We start from the raw sequence: 19,627 nt of genomic DNA on the forward strand, positions 1-19,627 counted from the left end.
TGACCAGGAGTCTTCAACCCTGGCTGCATGTTAGATCCACTAGGGAAGTCTTAAAACCATCTCTGTCACACTTAAATCTTTTTCCTGTATTTTCTGTTCACTGGGAATTTTTCGTAGGCACTGCTATCAAATTCTCGAAAGTGTCTTCTGTCTTTGTGTCTATAATTTTATATTTTAGATCGATTTATTTTTTACAGATTGTTTTCGCTCTTCATATGCAAGCAGATTCGTGCTTTAACAAATTTACAGAATAAATTTGCTTTTTAAAAATGAAAAAAAGGGAACTCCTGGGTGGCTCAGGCAGTTGAGCTTCCGACTTCATCAGGTCATGATCTCACGGTCTGTGAGTTTGAGCCCTGTGTCAGGCTCTGTGCTGACAGCTCAGAGCCTGGAGCCTGCTTCGGATTCTGTCTCCGTCTCTCTCTGCGCCTCCCCCGCTCATGCTCTGTCTCTCTTTCTGTCAAAAATAAATAAACATTAAAAAAAAGAAAAAAAAAGAAAAAAATACTGATGCTCAGGCCTCACTCGGAGGTATGGATGCAGAGAGGCTCTAATGAAGGGGCCCAGCCATTGGTGCCTTAAAAAAATCTCCCCAGGTTAGTTTGATGGGCAACTGTGGAGGTCTGAAATGTCATTTTGACTCTCTTGAGCGAAGGAAAGTCCAAAGTTTGGCTCTCAGAGCCTTGCCATATGTGAATACTTAATAAATACAAGTTCCCTGAGATCTTGGGCTTTTTGGTACCCATCAGCTTAGGCTTGATAACAGTCTCTTGTCATCACTGTCCTGTGTCACACTGATCTCCCCAGCATCTCCCGTGGCCCTCTCGAACACCCAGTGATTGCTGTCTTCAGGCTGCCTGCATGCTTCTACGCTTAATATCGTTCTTCAAACTGAATTTAAACACACCTCTCTTATTCCTTCCTTGCTCTGTTCTAAACTGATCTCATGAGCGTATGGGTTTGATACTCTGCTTGCATTTTTTTCCTAACACACAAACAAACACAAACACACGACGATGGCAATTAAAAGTGGGTTCATGCCTTTTCTACCTGAAATCGCTTTGCCAAACGACGAGCGGTGCTTACCCTACTCTTCAGAAGATGTGACTTCGTAGTTTCCAAAAAATGTTTCACAAATGAAATGATGAATGCGATCAGTTTAAAAAATTGTGTATCTCTATCTGTGAATGGGTCGCTGTTATCCTTTCCTTATATCCTTCTGATAGCCTTGCAGATATTAAACATAGCACTGTTTCTAATGAGTTAGAATAGAGCCCCTTCGGGGTCTAACTTTGACTCTTTTTTTGGTATTTGCTTTAGGTCACGGATCAGTTTCTTGCTTAAAACTTCATTTAAGTAGGAACCAGATTTCTCACTAAGAACCTTAAAAATGTGAATACCTTTGACCCATTCATTGCATTCTGAGGAATTTATAAGAAGAAGATGCTTCAGAAGAGAGATAATAGTTTACCTACCAAAATATCCTAGGCAGTGTTCTGTACAAATATGAGAAATGTTAATCCACCCAAATCTGCAATAACAGAATGGCTCATTTGATTAGGATGTATATTCAATGTAACGAAAGATTTAGAAGTATTATATTAGAATGTATATTCAGGTTAATAAAAGGTTTATAAGATCAAGAATGCTAGGTGATTCTAATGCTTAGAGGATTCTAATCTCTACATTCCTAACACTTAGCACGGTGCTTGGCACAGGTTACCATTTCAGAAATACTTGCTGGAGGTTGAATGATCTATTAAAACGACAGCCACAGAGTTCACAATAACACAGAAAACCACTTATCATTAAGTGAAAAAAACCAGAGTACAATATTAAACATTAAACATAAGATGTTGTTGCCTCTGTATTAAAATATGCATGGGGGGGGCACCTGGGTGGCTCAGTTGGTTAAGCATCCGATTTCGGCTTAGGTCATGATCTCACAGTTTGCGAGTTCGAGCCCCGCGTTGGGCTCTGTGCTGACAGCTCGGAGTCTGGAGCCTGCTTTGGATTCTGTCTCTCTCTCTCTCTCTCTCTGCTCCTCCTCTGCTCAGGCTCTGTGTCTCTCTCTCTCAAAAATAAACAAACATTAAAATTTTTTTCAATAAAAAATAAAATATGCATTGGCCTTGTATGTGTAAAAATAAGGGAGGGATTAGTTAAATGTGTGTTGTATCCTGGGTATAGAATATTCTGCAGCCACTAAAGTTATGCTTGCAAATAACATCCACAATACGAGAAGCTGTTTATGATATCACGATAAGTAAAAAAATAAGTAAGTAAATAAAGCGGGATGTAAAAATCCACATGCAGTATAATTCCAATTTTTGTGTATGTATGTATAATTGTAACATTACATTATGTGTTATTATTTAATTATAGTTGTATTTATAATATTATACTGTAAAATATTTATTCCTATTGCAGAAATTTAATATTAAATACACATGTATTTAATATATAGGTATATATCTGTTATATATATATATAGGGTATGTATCACATGTTTTATTATATATATATATGTGTGTGTGTGTGTGTGTGTATATTTACACGTGTGTATACACACACACATTGAGAAGGCTAGAAATAACCCAAAACACTAACAGTTTTTTTAGGCAGTGAGACTGGCATAGGTTCATTTTCTACCCTCCATGGTTCGTCTTTTTCAATTTCTCAAACATCCTTCTAAAGGAGCCCGTGTTACTTTTATCATCAAGACAAAAGATAACCCCTGGGAAGGTTTTCGACACAAAGAGGTTGGGAGCGCCCGGATGAGGCTTGCAGCCTTAAGAAACGCTCTAGGGGGAAGGTCTGTGGTCACATCGCATCAGCTGGTGCGGCCTGATTCCGCCTGAGTCCACGTTCACGGGCCTGTCTGGGCAGGAACTCGTGGCGTTGACCCGGCGCCACGACAGCCTCCTTGCGGGGCTGGCTTCGCAGAAGAGCAGCCCAGGGGCCCGGCTGAACTCTTCTGGAGGAAGGCCACCGTTCCCCAATTTGCCGGGTCTCTCCAGTTGCTAAGAATGATCGACAGTAATTAAAACTAAGCTAATAACCTCCTCACTCTTGACATTTCTATGGGGTTTTGTTCACCATTATCTACATATAGATTAAAAATTGTAATTGGACTGGCGATCGGGTTAGGAAAATCAACCACCTTCCAACTTGTCGTTTGCTGGGGACTGACACTTTGAAATTTTATTTAATCTGAGAAAATTGAGTTGAACTCTGGCACCCTCCGAGGTGGGGATGAAAAAAAAAAAGAAAGAAAACACAGCATTTATCCTTAAGGACCAATGCTAGCTAAGAAAATATTTCTGTTCTCTGCAGGGAGGAGTGGGGTCTGGGCCAGAGGGTGCCCGAGTATAGCCCACCGGGGTGTAGGGTGGGGGGCTTCAAGGAAGCAGCCATGTAGCGGGGGGGAACAAGATAACCCACTGGGCCCCGTATGAAGGAGGTTTAGGGAGACCAAGGCCGCCTCCCCGAGAAGAATCATGTGTCATTTCTTAAGGGTTTGGGCTGCCTAAGGCCACGGAGTCGTCCTGAGCTGGCCAAGATTGATGTTATTGGTTCGTAATTCTGGGATTCCAAGCCTTTGCAATGCTGTGATTCTAGAGTTCCACCTTATATTCTTCTGGCCTCTGCGAGACTGAGGGGCTGTGCCCCCCTTTGCCTGGGCCTATGAGGCAGGGTTTCTCCATTTGTATGAGTCTATGTTTCTGGGAACCTAGGGGAGGAGGGTTCCAAGAATCAGGGATTACAATATCGACTTCAAAAGGTGGGAAACTGTCAGACCTGCCCAGCTGCCCCTACCATGGAGTCATTAATCCATCTAAATTGAACCATTTAAACTGATACTCTTAGCTTGTGTCCCCAAGGTGATGGGCCGGCTGAAGAGTTCTTTCTAATACACAATGTGGCCAAGTCACATCCCTGATTAATATACTTCAGTGAGGTCTTGTGGCCCTATTTGGATCGAGCACAGTCTCCTTACAATGCCTTAAAAGCCATTCTGGGTTTGCCTCTCTGGAGTCAGCCTCCTGGATCCTCACACACATTCCCCCATAATATGTGGGCTGGTGTTCTCTCTCTCTCTCTCTCTGACTACACATCGCTTCTCCTCTTAGCCTGCAGATCTTTGCATTACTGTTCCCTCTGCCTGGAATAACCTCACCTCCCCATCTCAGTGCCGCCCCCTGGGTTTGCCTACCTTCACCACCTAATTTCTATTTATCTATCACTTCTGATTTTGGGCTTCCCCTTCTCCGCAAAGTGTTTGCCTCCTCTCCCTTGCCCCTCACCCACCCCGTGCTCCTTCTGTGCCAACTCTGTGGCTCTCCACCATCTTTTCCCATGAAACCAGGATCTTCTTGAAGGCAAGAATAATTCCTTGTTTATTGTTCTGTCTCCTAGCCCGCGGCACAGTATTGCCAGAAGGGAAGAATGAATGAATCTGTGTGTAAGGGCAGGAAGTCGTGACTTTTCTCCTCTTAGAATAATAAACAGTCATTTATTTATTCATTTCAGAAGTGTTTGTTGACTATCTACTTTGTGCCTTGCCCTGCGCTCAGCCGCGGGATGTACTGTGAACAAGACAAATACGCCTCTATTGTCCAGGGTGCTCATGGGGGAAGTAGATTAGAAAGATTGATTGGGGTTAAGGAGTTAGGGGAAGAGTAGTCCAGGCAGAGGAAACATGTGTGAAAGACCTTGAGGAAGGAAAGGGAGAGACAGTGTGAAACAGAGAAGCCGGAGGGTGGGGCCGGGGGCGGCGGCACTGTGAGAGCAGGAGAAGGCCCAAAATGAGCCCCGAAATGTGGGCAAGCCCAGATCATGACGACCTTGCAGGTTTCCAGCCTGGAGCTACAGGATCAATTTTGCAGTGTGAAAAGATATGTTTGCTAAATGTTCAGTCCGTGTGTGAGATCCAGACAACCTCCTCCCTCTCTTCTGAGGATGATCATCCTCAACAATCCTTCACACTTGTTGGTCTCATCTTTCCGGCGCACATCCAACCTCCTGGAGCGGATTGCCGAACTTTGTCTGCCTAGAAAGCTCTCTGGAAGCAGATCCGGCTTGCCCTGGCTGCAGAAGTGGTCCTACGACCCAGGTAAGACCCAACGCAGCATCCAATCTCTGTGGCGACGGTGATTGGTGCAACAGGCAGCACATGACCCAAGCTGGGCCAGTCAGAGCCCTTCCCTGGGATCGCTATGTGGGCTTGGTAGGAGGGAGCTGCTGCTTCTCCACTGAGGTTTGTAGGGCAGGTACCAGCCCGACGGAGAAGGGGGAAGGTGCATCTGCAGAAGGAGAGCGTGTAGCCACCTTCGTGAGATGAGGCAAAAGGGAAAAACGAGAGCTTTTCTTTTGAATCTTGAGCTGCCCCAAAGCCCAACTAATTTTGAGAACGAATGACTCTCCCCTTTTCCCATTAAGCTAGTTTACGTTTATGTTGAGTGTCTCCTACTTACATGCAAATGAATCCCAATCACTCCTGCTGTATCTGATCCCTGTACCTCTCTGGGATATAGTCAAGGAAAGCATCTTATCCTCATTGTATAGAGCAGAAACCTGGGGCTCAGAAAATTGCCTGAGCTCGTGATTACATTAGTGACAGAGCTGGAATCCATTACTCCACCCTTCTATCAATCAGTTGGTACATATCATGCTACTGGAGTTTGCTGGACTAGCTCTGGTGTCAGAAGCCCTGTTCCAGTGTCTTCATACACCATCTGAATGGCTCGCTAATTTGAACGGATAAGCCACCTTTCCTTAAATGTTTTTTCCATGTCCGAAAATAGTTTTCAAAAAGTATGATAGCCACAGTTCTTGACTTTTAAATTAAAAAAAAATAATGTTTATTTATTTTTGAGAGAGACAGAGAGCAGGGGAGGGGCAAAAAGAGAGAGGGAGACACAGACTCCGAAGCAGGCTCCAGGCTCTGCACTGTCAGCACAAACAGCCCGGTGCGGGGCTCGAACTCACGGACCGTGAGATCATGACCTGAGCCGAAGTTGGACGCTTAACCGAGTGACTCATCCAGGCGCCCTGATTTTTAAATTTCTTTTAATGTTTATTTATTTGAGAAAGAGGGAGAGACAGAGTGTGCGGGGGAGGAGCAGAGAGAGAGACACAGAATCTGAAGCAGGCTCCCGGCTCCCGGCTGTGAGCACAGAGCCCGACGCGGGGCTCGAACCCACGAACCGCGAGTCCACGGCCTGAGCGAAGTCGGACGCTCAACCGACTAAGCCACCCAGGCGCCCCCACAGTTCTTGATTTTTAAATGTGGAAGTCACGGTAATGACTCAGTTGCACACTGGTATATGTTTAACATTTAACATGTGTTGTTCTGATGTGAATCTTGGTTGGTGTTTTTGTTTACGTTAGCGAGGAAGACAAAACAGCACAACAAAGGCCTGCGTTGGAACGCCACCTGCTCCTCAGTGCGGACGGCAACTTCTTTGTGCCTGTTCGCAAAAGAGCGGCCATGGGCACCTCATACCTTTTGCGTCAAATCTACTTTATTAACACTTGGCACGTCCCTTTCTTACCTCGAGACAAGCAACAAAACAATAACAAATCAAGCCCCAGTTTAGAGCATTTGCCAAGATCTGTGGTGTTAATGCTCCCAGTGCGGCTGATTTCAAGTCACCAACATGATGCCTTTGACAGCGGGCCGGGGGAGATGCGCAGGTCCCATTATATGCGGTTCTGCCAGAGGGGTGCGATGGGTGTAAACAACTCTAAGAGCGGAGGATGATAATAAAACGTGGTCAAGTAGTTAGGAAGTGGTGAGTTTTGAACGATTTTTAATGTGTTTCGTTTGATTGCAAGTTTATGTAATTTGACTTTTAATGATAGCTGCATTCCACAGCCGGCTCACAAGGTTCCTGAAAACGCAACCCCTGGCTCTCATGAGCTGGTCTGAGGCATCCGGCAGGCTGCCTGCCAGAAATCACTGTATCCCTGTACCCGCAGCTCCCCGAGTGTGGGGACGACAGAAATTCCCCGCCATTGTTCCGATGATCTTTGTTCTCCTCTTACGTGGAAAATGAGCTTATCCTGGATCTTCCTTCTGAGAGCATCCTTCCGGCTCAGGTAAAGCAGGACCCTCTCTGTCGTCTCTTTCCCAGCTCCCTCTTCCCCCCCGGCCCCCTTATCACAGTTTGTAACGATGTGTGTACTTGGCTGTGTGTTGATTTATATTTAGTCTCCAGCAGACTGTGAGCCCCGCGACGGCAGGGTAGTGTCTGTCTCCCTCATTGTGGTATTTCCTGAGCCTGACTCCATATGCGGTCCAGGAGAGTAATTGTGAGAGCACTTTACTGCGAGCAGTAAGGAATGGCTGCAAGCAAACCCTCGTTTGGGAGAGGAGGGGGCTGTCATTACAACATCTCAAAAATCTCTAGGCTACATCCATGCTCATGGCCATATGATTCATAAGCCTCCACCCACAGATGGATGGGAAAACAAAATGTGATCTATCCGTACTGTAGGACGTCGTTCGTCCTCAAGAGCAAGGACATTCTGGCACCTGCCGCAACGTGGATGAACCTTGAGGGCATTAGGCTAAGTGAAATAAGCCACTCATAAAAGGACAAATACCGAAGTCGGCCGCTCAACTGACCGAGCTACCCAGGCGCCCCCCCCCCACTTTTTTTTTAATGTTTATTTGACACTCTGACTCTTGATTTCCACTCAGGTCGTGATCCCAGGGTCATGGGATGGAGCCCCGTGTGGGGTTCTGTGCTGAGCATGGAACCCGCTTGGGATTCTCTCTCCTTCTGCCCCTCCTCCGCGCTCTCTCTCTCTCAAATTAAAAAAATTACTTAAAGTGGTGAATTTTATGTTATGTATATTTTACCACAATAAATAAATATCCTCAAAAACGTTCAGGCTTCCCAGACCCTTTTTGTGGACTAGGGTGAGTGCTTGTTTGTGTATTTGGGCAGAAGAGAGACCACACAGGACCACAGTGACTTGCCCACAGCCACGCAGCTTCAATCCAAGGTGGGCCTGCTCCCACCGCCTCCTCTCCAAGCCTTTGTCTTGTCTTGTTTAGGAGGGAAAAATTTTGGACGAGAGGCAGGCGTGGGACGCTCTTGGGCTGACGACCCCTCGCTAATTTCCTTCCCAGGGTAGCCTTCCAGCTGCGGAGGCACGGAACCCCCCTCCCTCCCTTTGCCCTCTTTCGCATTCGCCAAGCTTGGCCACCCCGGCCCTAAGACTGAGTTGTCAACGAGGAGATAGAAAGAAAGAAAAAGCAATTTCTTCCATTTCTTGGCTCAATCCTATGCAGTCAATACTGTTAACAGTAAATCAAATATCAGGACTGCATTGACCCAGGAAAAGGCCAAGGAGAAAAAAATTCCAGAGCAGAATCCAAAAAGTAGAAAATAAAGTTCAGCCAGAGGCATAAATCACACCTGGGGAAACGGCCTGCAGCAGAGGCAGCTGCCTGGGACTACGCTGTCCCCGCAAGGTGGCTCCTGCTTTGGGTTTCTGAATTTCTAGAACCCTGTTCCTGGTACATCAGGGTTGAGGATTTCTGACTTGAGGTCCTTTGGATTTGGGGCCTCACCTCACAACCTTTGGCTGAGTTGGGACGGGGTATTTGCAGAAAATGGCTTTGGGGGAAGATCCCCCTGCCGCCCTCCACCTGCCCTTGTACGCTGTCCTTTTAGATGTCCCAGCTGAGTCCTGGCTCCAAAAAGAGGTTCAGAGTTCTAAAAAATGTTCAGGCAAGTCTGAGTCTTGTTGCCTCTTCTCGTTAATGTACCCAGCCAGCAAGTCTTTTTTAATTAAAAAAAAATTTTTTTTAATGTTTCTTTCTTTTTGAGAGAGACAGAGAGAGAGAATGAGTGAGGAGGGGCAGATAGAGAGGGAGCCACAGAATCCAAATCTGAGCTGTCAGTGCAGAGCCCGACATGGGGCTCAGACTCGTGCACTATGAGATCATGGCCTGACCTGAAGCGGGACGCTTAACCAACTGGGCCACCCAGGCGCCCCAGCCAACGAGCTTTCATTAAGAGCCCACTGTGTGCCAGGCAATGTTCGAAGGTTCCGGGGATTCAATTGTGGACTAGTAAGTGAGTGGACAAAGGTAAGATAATTAAGAATTTTGGGGCGCCTGACTGGTTCAGTCTGTAGAGCATGTGACTCTTTTTTTTTTTTTTTTAATACGTATGTTGAATTCTTTTCATTTTCCATTGGCTTTTTTTTCCTTAAATATAATTTCTTGTCAGATTGGTCTCCATACCACACCCAGTGTTCCTCCCCACAGGTGCCCTCCTCAATGCCCATCGCCCACTTTCCCCTCTCCCCCACCCCCCATCAACCCTCAGTTTGTTCTCAGTATTTAAGAGTCTCTTACGGTTAGCCTCCTTCCCTCTCTGTAACGTTCCCCCCCTTCCCCTCCCCCCCCGGTCTTCTGTTAAGTTTCTCAGGATCCACACAGGAGTGAAGACATATGGTATCTGTCTTTCTCTGCCTGATTTATTTCACTCAACGTAATACCTTCCAGTTCCATCCACGTTGCTGCAGATGGCAGGATTTCATTCTTTCTCATTGCCAAGTAGTATTCCAATGTATATACAAACCACATCTCCTTTATCCATTCATCAGTTGATGGACATTTAGGCTCTTTCCATAATTTAGCTGTTGTTGAAAGCGGAAGCATGCGACTCTTGGTCTTGGGGTGTGAGTCTGAGCCCCATGTTGGGTGTAGAGATTACTTAAAAATAAAAAAAAATGTTAAAAGAAATAGATTTTTATAGTATGTCAGAGGGGACTAGATGCTATGAGGAAAAAGAAAAGAAAGGGGGTGTAGAGTGTTTGGGGTGAGAGGAGTCAAATTTAATTAAGGTAAAGGGGCATTTGTGTATAGACCTAAAGTGGGTGAGGATGAGAGCCCTTCAGGTATCCGGGAGAGAGATATTTCAGAGGCAGCAGGTGAAAAGGTCCTGAGGCAGTGTGTTCGCGAGTGTTTAAGAAACAATGAATTACGGCTGGAACAGAGCCAGGGGCATGATGACAGGATGGCCGGCTGAGGTTGGAGACGGCCAAGGGCCAGATCAGGCAGGGCCTCTGGACAGTCGGGACTTTGGCTTTCCTCTGGGTGAGATGGGAGATTGTTGGGAAATTTGGAGTGGGAAGAGGCCTCATCCACCCCCATACCCTGACTAATTAAGATGATGAAAAGCTAGACTGATTGCAATTTCTACACCCCGAGACTCCCTCTGTCTGAAAACCATCTGTAACGTCCTTGCACATGCTGGGCACATAATACACACTCAAGCATATTGGCTGAGTGTGGAAAGACGTCCGGGTGGACATGTTCAACCAAGAGTTAATGCTGCTTCCTTTGTAGACCAGCGGGAATGGGTGTGACCAGTTCAGGAGAATTTCCTCTTTTATTTTTTACCTGTTTGCATTGCCCGATTATTTCTCAGTTTTTGTTTTGTTTTGTTTTGTTTTTACAGAATGGATGGCTAAAGACTGGGAGCTCCGTTTCGAGTTGTGCGACCTTGGGTAGGCCATGTTATTTCTGAGCGTCCGTCTGCTCGTTTGGATTATGAAATAGCACTCTAATGCGTGCTTGTGAGGGTCTTTGTGACGCAGTGAGGTCTATGGAGCCCCCGTTACAGGGCCTGCTTCCCAGCGGGTGCTCAGTAAATGCTGGTAGTAATTGGTCGGGAGCCATGTAAGGAGAGCCAGGGAGGGAAAACATCTGGGCTTTCGGAAGAGCCGTGCACAGCTTCGTCTAGACTGCTGCTTTGGGCAGGCCGTTCCCACCGACCCGGCTTCCCTACCTCGGCCGAGTCCCCCAGACCCTCCCTGGGGAAGACCGGCCACCCGCGCCGGCAACCGAAGGACTTCCTGAGACCTAGGAGAGAAGCAACATGGCCCAGCAGGCCTCAGTAGCATCTCCTTCCCGGCAAATCTCAGAGGCTTGTAAGGCCTCCGCCTACAAAGGGGCCTGAGGCCTCGGCCTGCGTTCAGTGCGGGAACCTCCTGCACAGCGTCTTACCACGGGACCCCAGGAGTGGAGACCTGGTGGTTTTGCCTTATGCAGCAGCTGTTCCCTTTTCCGGTAACAGCACCCCATTCGTCTCACCGAGTCCTCCGCCAGGCCTAGTCTTCCCAGTTTGAATGGGGCTGACGGCCCCTTCCTCGCGGCTGGAGGTGGGCACCACCCAGGCCTGAGCCAATCGAACACTCCTGCCCTCTGCCTACAGTGATTGGTTCGGCGATGACCCAATCTAGCCAATGAGAGTCAGACCCAGGATTTTGGTTCGGACTATCCCTGTAACAGAATGGGCTGGGATCCGCTGTGGTAACACAGCCCTGAGATCTTAATTGGGGTGGATCAACTCCCATGAGCATAAAATAACAAAGGTGTATTTCCTCCTCAGGCTCCAAGTTCAGCTGGGGCTGGTGGGCGCCCTGCTCCTGCCTCCTTCACTCAGAGAAGTACCATCCAGAACATCATCAGACTCCATAGCAGAGGAAAGGCCACTGGAATCAGATGGGCCTGACTTTACATCTTGACTTTTCTGCTTAAAGCAAGGGGCCTGCCTGACCTGCCCGGTGCATAGCTATTGCTCAGAGAGTATCAACTTCCTGTTGTCCAACTTCTCCATCCGTTGTGTGTCCAAATTGGATGTTCAAGGCTTGGCGCAAATGCCTGCCTCTCCACGGGGACTTCTCAACCCACCTCATTGCTCACCGCTTCTCCATCATCCTCGCGCAGAGGGAAGCACATACTGGGGGCCGTCGTCTGTGCCCCTTCAGTGTCCAGCAAAGCCCCAAGCGCTTAGTAGGCGCTCTGCTCAGTACTCTCGATGTGACTTGGGGCACTTTACTGTGCCAGGCGCATAGTAGGTATTAACATGGGCACCCAGTGTCAAGCATATAGTGTCGTCCTGCCTTGTGTCCCCTCCTGCGCGATTGCCAGCCGCGTGTTTTCCAGACGTTATCCCCCCAACACCTCACCGCAGCCACCGGCCTCTTGTACCTTGAGACCTAGAGTTTGTGACCGGGAGTTGCCACTAAGCTATCATTTGCTGAAATGGGTGGGGTGGGGTGTGCGAGGGCCTTGCAGGGATGATCCAGGGCCCAACTGCCCTGTGGGGGTCATCAGGGGTCAGCGAGCAGAGACTTGGCTTATGAATTTCCTCCCCTGGCCCCAGACAAAGAGGGAAGTCTTTGGCAATGCGGTTACCTTGGCAACTCTTTGTGCTGGCGAGTGGGAGAGGGGGAGGGGGACGGCTGGGGGAAGGGTGGGGGTAGCTTCTGGGGGCGGGGCAGGAGCTGGAGGGGAAATCCCCCCTTAAAGCAGGGAATGACTGGCTTCTGCCTTGTGGGCAAAGTGAAGGGAGCCCTCCCACCACGGGATGGAGACTGGTCTGGGTGGGAGTCCTGTCTGTCCTCCTCTCCCCTCTAGAAATTTCTTCCAGCTCCTCTAAAAACATGCAGGGGACTAGGTTGGAGCTCTAGCCCTTCCTCTAACTTGCTGTGTGACCTTGCACAAGTTTCTCTCTCTCTCTCTCTCTGAACCTCCGTTTCCTCTCCTAGAAAACGGGTTAATAATCCACAGGGTGGCTGTAAGGATGCGATCTGACTGATGTAAAGGTACTGGGTCCCTGCTAAGTGTTAGCGACTTGGGGGCTGTTTTTCATCTGGTTGCCTCTAGCTGGCTGGGCAAGTGACTACCATAAAACAAGGGTGGACATTTCTACGTCACGTGCCTGGAGCTAAGTGGATGTGCCTGGTAACCGTGGTTTGTGATGTTCCTGCCAGATTCTTGACCTGGAGTGGGCGTGGTGGGAGAGTCATTACTACTGAGAGTTAGGGGTCACCTCAGTGTAGCTGGGGAAACTGAAGCCCAGAATGGGTGAAAGTCTAAGGTGACCTTGAGGGAAAGACCTGCGGCTCTGTGTTCTGGGTTCACTGGCTCCAGCTGCAGTCCCAGGCATACCCCCAGGAGCTAGCGTCCCTTCCTGGGAAGGTGGGCAGAGGTCTGAGTAGGGGACATATTTGGAGTAGTGTGGAAACCTTGGCTTCCTGAGAGCAGGAATGGAGTAGGAGACCCCTCTGCCGGGGTGGGGTGGCCTCAAGGCCGTGGCCTGCCATGATGGAGGAACCCCGCATATCCATTCGCTGACGTGTCCTTGGGCCATCTGGAGGGCGCGGTCACGGTGGAAGGAAGGTGCTTCCCACTGTACAACTGGCATCCCGTTTAGTACTCTGGTCGGGGAGGGGGAAGGCAGAGGGGTTTGTATTTAAGGCTGTGGGAAATCTGGCTGTGCCTCTCCACATGTGTAAAACCCTCTATGGCTCCCTAGCACCCCAGCAAAACCCATAAATTCTCACCATGGCTTCAAGGTCACGATCGGTCCGGCCCTGCTCACCTCAGCGGACCCATCACCCCCTGTGCTGCCACATGCTCACTTCATCCCCCGTTCCCCGCCCCCCGGATGTTCAGTCTCCTCCCTCTGACACCTTTGGCTCATGATTTCTTCTCTCTGGAGCATTCAGCCTCTCTCCCCAGTATGACTCATCCCACGCATTCTTTCTGGCTCAGCTTAAATGTCACCTCCTCCAGGAGGTTTTCCTTGATCCCCCAGGTCGGTCAGGTGCTTCCTCTGGGGACTCCCAGCCCCCTGGACTTTGCCCATCACTCTGCTTTGATGACCTGTTGCCTCTTCCCTGCCCCAGACTATGAGCTCGGCGAGGGGGAAAGCACCTCCATTTGCCCATGTCTACTTGTTCATCACCAAATTCTCGGTGCCAAGAACGGCCAGTGCCAGCCCAGAGCAGACACCCAGTAGAAATCTGTTTAATAAGCAGATGAGGCAGGAAACCGTGACACTTTCGGCGAGAAGAGCAAATCGGCAGAGCTTGGCTGCTGGTGGGGCAGGATCTGGGGCAGAGAGAATCCTGATTCAGACAGGATGTCCTCTCCCTATGCCTCAAAGCCCCCCAAGCAACCCCCCCATTCCATCCTACCCCTGCTGGCCTGGGTGTGGGACCTGGTGACCAGACGGCTGGGAAGGAGGCTTGGTTGGCACCCTGCAAAGTTCCCTGCCTGTCTCCTGTCTCCTGTCCCCCAGGCTTCACCTGGGGACGGGGCATCCAGGCACCTCACAGTCACTTCCCTGCCCCATGGTCTGCCAGGGGCACCAATTTCTGCAGAAAATCTTAATAGAAACCTCTCCAACTATTTTTCTGCCTCCAGGAGGCATTAGGAGCTTCAGAATGCTCTTTTGCCCCACAAGTTGGGCACGTAGGCAACGCTAAGAGCTTGCTCTCTGCTCTTTTCACCACGGCTTTGGTGACCACCAGGGACGCCACCACGCAGTGAGCCAAATGCATCAGTTACCTGCTGAGTGCCTTTCCCACGGCTGCTTCCTCTTCTTTGCCACCACCCTGCGGGGTCGGTCATTTCATTCGCTCCACTTAGAAATGGAAGGAATGGAGATCCAGAGAGGGGAAGAGGTTTGCTGGGGTCACTTGCTGGAGAAGGTTGGAGCCGGGGTGCATGCCCACGCCTGTCCCATCCAAGACCCCTGAGCGGAGGCATTGTGGAGGTGGGCACCAGAGCCGGCTGCCCTGCTTGAGGTGAGGCCCTTCCACGTACAGGGGTGTCTTCTTCGGCAGGTGGGTTTACGTCCCTTCACTGTGCCTCAGCTTCCTCATCTGTAGAATGGGCACAATAATAGCCTCGACATCACTGGCTTATTGTGATGGGCGAATAGTGGAGAAAAGCGTTTGGCCCAGGGCCGTATGCACGGCGTGTTCAGTAACGTTAGCAGTCCGGGTTAATTCAACATGTCTTTTCAGGTGCCTGCTGGATGCTGGGGGCTCCCGCGAGGGGGCCAGGGCAGACCCCATCCCCACCGTCACGCGCTTACATTTGGGTTCTTGCCAAGCGACAAGGTAGAAGGTAATAATTTCTGAGCTTTGACCTACTGTGCACACATCGACCCACTCAACAGATATGAGCTGACTACCTACTATGTGCTGGGCTAGGCGTAGAGGAACAAGAGGCTGGCTCCCCCTTAGGTGGAAGACAGAGTGGAGGTGGGAGGCTGAGATGAAAACAATCAGTGTTCCAGGGAAGCATGTGAGGGGGATAATGAATATGGAAGGAGGGAGTCTGAGAGAACCTTCAGTAGGCTGAGGCCCAGAGGACGGATAGGACCTAGTCTGGGGAGGAAGGGGGGTCTAGGTGCAGGGCACAGCGTGTGCAAAGGCACGAAGGGAGTTGTCTGGCTGACTCACATTCCACCTCGTGGCTGGTGGACTCCTCTATTACGCTTGGCTATGCCTTCTCTCAACTCTGCAAATCGAGTGTGAACGTAAGAACTTTGAAGTCTCATCGGCCGTGACCTTGATTCTCTTTAAATCCTTTCACACATATCATCTCCTTTAATCTGCACACAAATCCTGTTGGTGTGGTTATACAGATATAGGGACAGGCCGTCGCTTTCCTCATTTTCAGCATCCGACTTTGGCTCACGTCATAATCTCACGGTTCATGGGTTGGAGCCCCACATCGGGCTCTGTGCTGACAGCTCAGATTTTGCTGCTTCGGATTTTGTGTCTCCCTCTCTCTCTGCCCCTCTGTTGCTCACACTCTGTCTTTCTCTGTCTCTCAAGAATAAATAAATGTAAACTTTTTTTTTTTTTTTTTTTTTTTTTAGGTAGGCTCCATTTTCAGCCCTGAGCATAACACCAGGCTTGAACTCAGGACCTTGAGATCGAGACCTGAGCTGAGATCAAGAGTGGGATGCTTAACCGACTGAGCCACCCAGGTGCCCCAGCCACGAACGAGTTTTTAAAAACATGTCTCATGAGATATTTGGGATATACTTACACTCCAAAAAATTATTTGCTGTTTCTCTGAAATTCAAACATCATGGAATATCCTCATATCCTTCTATTTTATCTGGCGGTGTCTGACCTTGGTTGTGTTCGTTTTTTTCCCCCTGAAAATAAAGGCAATGATAATCACCGTCTGGATTTCGTGAGGACCTACCGTGTGCCAGGCTCTGTGCTAAACTGAGAGTTTTTGAGCACTGAACGATGGCCCGCGGCCCGCAGTTCCTGGCGCGGCCACGCGGTGTCGCCCTCCGCCCGCGGTACCAGGGAGGCGGCGGGGGCGGCCGGGCGCGCGCGGCCCATTCATCACCGCGCGGCCGCGGCGCGCAGACAATGCGGGGAGCGGCCCTTGCCCGCGCCCGCGCGGCTGTCGGTACAAAGGAAGCGCTGTTAACACGTGTACCGTAATGGGCTCCCCCACGGCCTCTTCCCGGGCTGCCCGCTCCCAGCCTGACGGATGGCCCGAGCCATCCATCTAAATTATGTCATGGGCGATGAGCATCCTCTTCTGTCCACTCCGTCCCGCAGCCGGGGCCAGGCTGGGCCTCTGGTGGCGGAGCACCCTGCCCCGGGTGACCCGGGTGGCCTCCCACGCTGGGGAAGGAGCCTTGTACAGGGTGAGCGCCTACTGTGTGAGGGGCTCCAGCCTCTGCCTTCTTGGTCTGCATGCAAAGCGGTGCAGTTTATTGGCCCACTTTGCAGAAGGGGAAACTGAGGTCTGGAACTGGAAAGTCTTCCTTCTAGGGTCACGTGGCTCTGGGGTTTGCCAGAGATGTTTTTTTTTTTTTTGTTCCCCCCCCCCCAGCTTTATTGAGATGTAATTCACATACATCACATTCACGTGTATTTCAAATGTACAGTTCCATGTTTGTTTGTTTTTTTTAAGTCTAGTCACAGCCTTGTGTAGCTATGGGCACAGTCCTATTTTAGAACATTTTAATTACTCTGAAAATACCCCCTACCTGTTAGCAGGCACCCCAGCTCCCCTCTCCCCCTAGCTCTTGGTAACTGCTGATCTATTTCTGTCTGTAGATTTGCCTGTTCTGGGCATTTCGTGTAAATGACTCATCCACTATGTGACCTTTTGTGACAGGCTTATTTCACTTAACAGAGTGTCTTCAAGGTTCGTCTCTATTGCAGCATGTGTCTGTACTTCATTCCTTTTTATGGCTGAATAATATTCCATTGTATGGATGTGCCACATTTGTTTATCTGTCTGCTGATGGGCATGTGGGTTGTTTCCCCAAAATGCTTGTTTCTTTGTTTGTTTGTTTATTTATTTAGGGAGGGCGCAGAGGGAGACAGAGAGAGAATCCCAAACAGGGTCTGTGCTATGAGCACAGAGCCCGATACGGGGCTCGATCTCTTGAACCACAGGATTCTGGCCTGAGCCAGAATGAAGAATCGGTTAAGGATCCGATGCTTAACCGATTCTTGATTCTGGCTCAGGACATAATTGAGCCCCCCGGGCACTGGTTTCCTCTTTTTGACTGCTGGGGGTAGCACCGCTCTGAACATTTGTGGAGTTTTTGTGTGGAAATGTGTTTCGAAGCCCCTTTGGTAGCTACCTAGGAGTGAAATTGCTGAGACATTCGGTCACATCCTGTGTCACAGTGTAGGAACCGCCAGACGGTTTTCCAAGCCCCTGCATCTTTCTGCTGCCCCTTCCAGCAGTGCAGGAGGACTTTGATTTTCCTGCATTCTAGCCAGCACTTGTTACCCGTCCGACTGACTCTAGTCAAGTGCTATCTCATTGTGATTTTGATTTGCATTTCCCTGAAGGCTAATGATGTCAAGCGTCTTTCCATGTGCTTCTTGGCCATTCGCGTAGCTTCTTTGGGTTGGGGGATGTCTATTCAGATCTTTTACCCAGCTATAAAAAAAATTGGTTGCTTGTTATTATTTTTAAAAGTTTTAAAAATGTTTATTTTTGAGAGAGAGAGAGAGAGAGAGCAAGCAGGGGAGGGGCAGAGAGAGAGACACAGAATCCGAAGCAGGCTCCAGGCTCCAGGCTCCAAGCTGTCAGCACAGAGCCCGATGTGGGGCTTGAACTCACAAACCGCGAGATCATGACCTGAGCCGAAGTCGGATGTTTAACTGACTGAGCCACCCGGCACCCTAGTTGTCTGTTATTGAGTCATAAGGGTTCTTTATAAATTCTGGATACAAATGCCTTATCTGATACATGAGGTGCAGATATTTTCTCTCATTTTGTGAGTTGCCTTCTCACTTCCTTGAGGGTATTGTTTGCAGCACAAAACGTTTTAAATTTTGGTGGAGGTCCAATGTCTATTTTTCCTTTCCTTGCTTGTGCTTTCAATGTTGGTTATTGAGACTCAGAACCCAGCTCTGTGTGAGTCTGGAGGGGCGCTTGACCTCCCATGGGGATTTTAGGAGGAGCTGGTGGGGATTGTCGGTCATCTCAGGCTGGGGAGGGCGTGGAGCTGCGGAAGAACAATGACCTTGGAGTCAAAGGAATTTGGGTTTCAGGCCTGGCCGGGCTCTTGCTGTCTTTCTTCGGGGACTCGGGTGGGCCATTCAATGCTTTTGAGTCTCAGGTTACTCACCTGCGCAAGGGAGATTGTCATACCTGCCCATGAGGTTGCTGCGATATTAAACGCAATGCGTGAATGCAGGGGGTGCTTTGTAAGCAGAACTGTGATGACCATGGCGTGTAGCTTCCACCGGGAGAGCCTCCGGCTCCCCACGCCCCCTGCACGGTGCAGGGCTGTGGCCACGGAGACACGTAGCACCTGGGTGCCGAGGATCAGGGCACACGGCTGGGAGTCCCGGAGACTCGGTCCCAATGAACTTGTCTCTGGAGCCTGAACACAAAGCGTGGTTTCCCTCTGTGCTGCTGAGAACTGCCAGGGAACAGAGCAGACCAGAAGCCAGTAGACGGTGAGGCGGAGGGAGGCGGTGGCTCTGATTTAGATGTGGCAGCCTCTGGGCCTGCCCCGGGTCCCACAGCCATGCTGTCTGATGCGGGTTCTGTGAGGGACACCCCGTGAGGACACCCCTGTGTTACCGATGATGGCACCGCTGAGGCTCAGAGAGGTGAAGACACTCGTTGGGGGTCCCCCAGCCCCGTCTTGAAAAGCCAACACAAAGAAGGGCTTCTGGGGGGGCCTGGGTGGCTCAGCCAGTTAAGTGTCTGACTATCGATTTCGGCTCAGGTCATAATCGTACGGTTCGTGGGATCAAGCCCCGTGTCTGGGATTCGTTCTCTCCTTTCCTCCTCTCTGTCCCTCCCCGACTTGTACTCACTCTGTCTCTCAAAATAAATAAGTTACTTTTTTTTTCTTTTTTAAGAAGGGCTCCTGGTCTCTCGACCCAAGAAGCTTCAGGCATCGCCCTGGGACGTTCTCGGACAATGGGTCTTCTCTTCATGGATCTCTGGAGGGCCCCTGCCCACATTCGCCTCCCCTGCTCCCTAGGAAGGAGGAGACGCTTTGGAGCCACCCAGCCCTGGGCTGGATCCAGAGATATCAGTTACTCTCTGACCCTCAATCTCTTCATCTGTCCAATGGGGATACTGGTTCCTGCCTCCAGGGCTGCTTGAGGATAAAACGAGAGCTCAGATGCAGCCAGAGCTCAGCCAGGGAGGTGCTCAGTGGAGACCTGACCCTCCCCGAGTGCCTGGTAGTTGAGGTGATCTCTGTGATTAGCGACAATTCGGATGAGCGCTTTGCAGCAGGCGCAGGCTGGGGATTCACACTTGGGACTTGGGGGTGCT

At 49.7% G+C, this 19,627-nt stretch overlaps 2 long non-coding RNA genes across 3 annotated transcripts; one reads left to right on the forward strand and one right to left on the reverse strand.

Moving 5' to 3' along the window:
* Nucleotides 1–10,659: 10,659 nt before the first annotated feature.
* LOC125913930 (uncharacterized) lies at nt 10,660–16,036 on the forward strand. Of its 2 annotated transcripts, XR_007455156.1 has the most exons (4): nt 10,660–11,098; nt 11,421–11,885; nt 14,851–14,953; nt 15,714–16,036. It is a non-coding gene; the product is annotated as an uncharacterized LOC125913930 (long non-coding RNA). The 2 variants fall into 2 exon arrangements; XR_007455155.1 differs by lacking the exons at nt 14,851–14,953; nt 15,714–16,036 and having other exon boundaries at nt 11,421–11,920.
* LOC125913932 (uncharacterized) lies at nt 13,784–16,203 on the reverse strand. The gene is made up of 3 exons (XR_007455157.1): nt 16,049–16,203; nt 14,390–14,706; nt 13,784–13,930 (listed from the first exon to the last, which is right to left on the reverse strand). It is a non-coding gene; the product is annotated as an uncharacterized LOC125913932 (long non-coding RNA).
* Between the last annotated feature and the right edge of the window lie 3,424 nt (nt 16,204–19,627).

Source organism: Panthera uncia (assembly GCF_023721935.1).
Source record: "Panthera uncia isolate 11264 chromosome D3 unlocalized genomic scaffold, Puncia_PCG_1.0 HiC_scaffold_8, whole genome shotgun sequence".
NCBI lineage: Eukaryota > Metazoa > Chordata > Mammalia > Carnivora > Felidae > Panthera > Panthera uncia.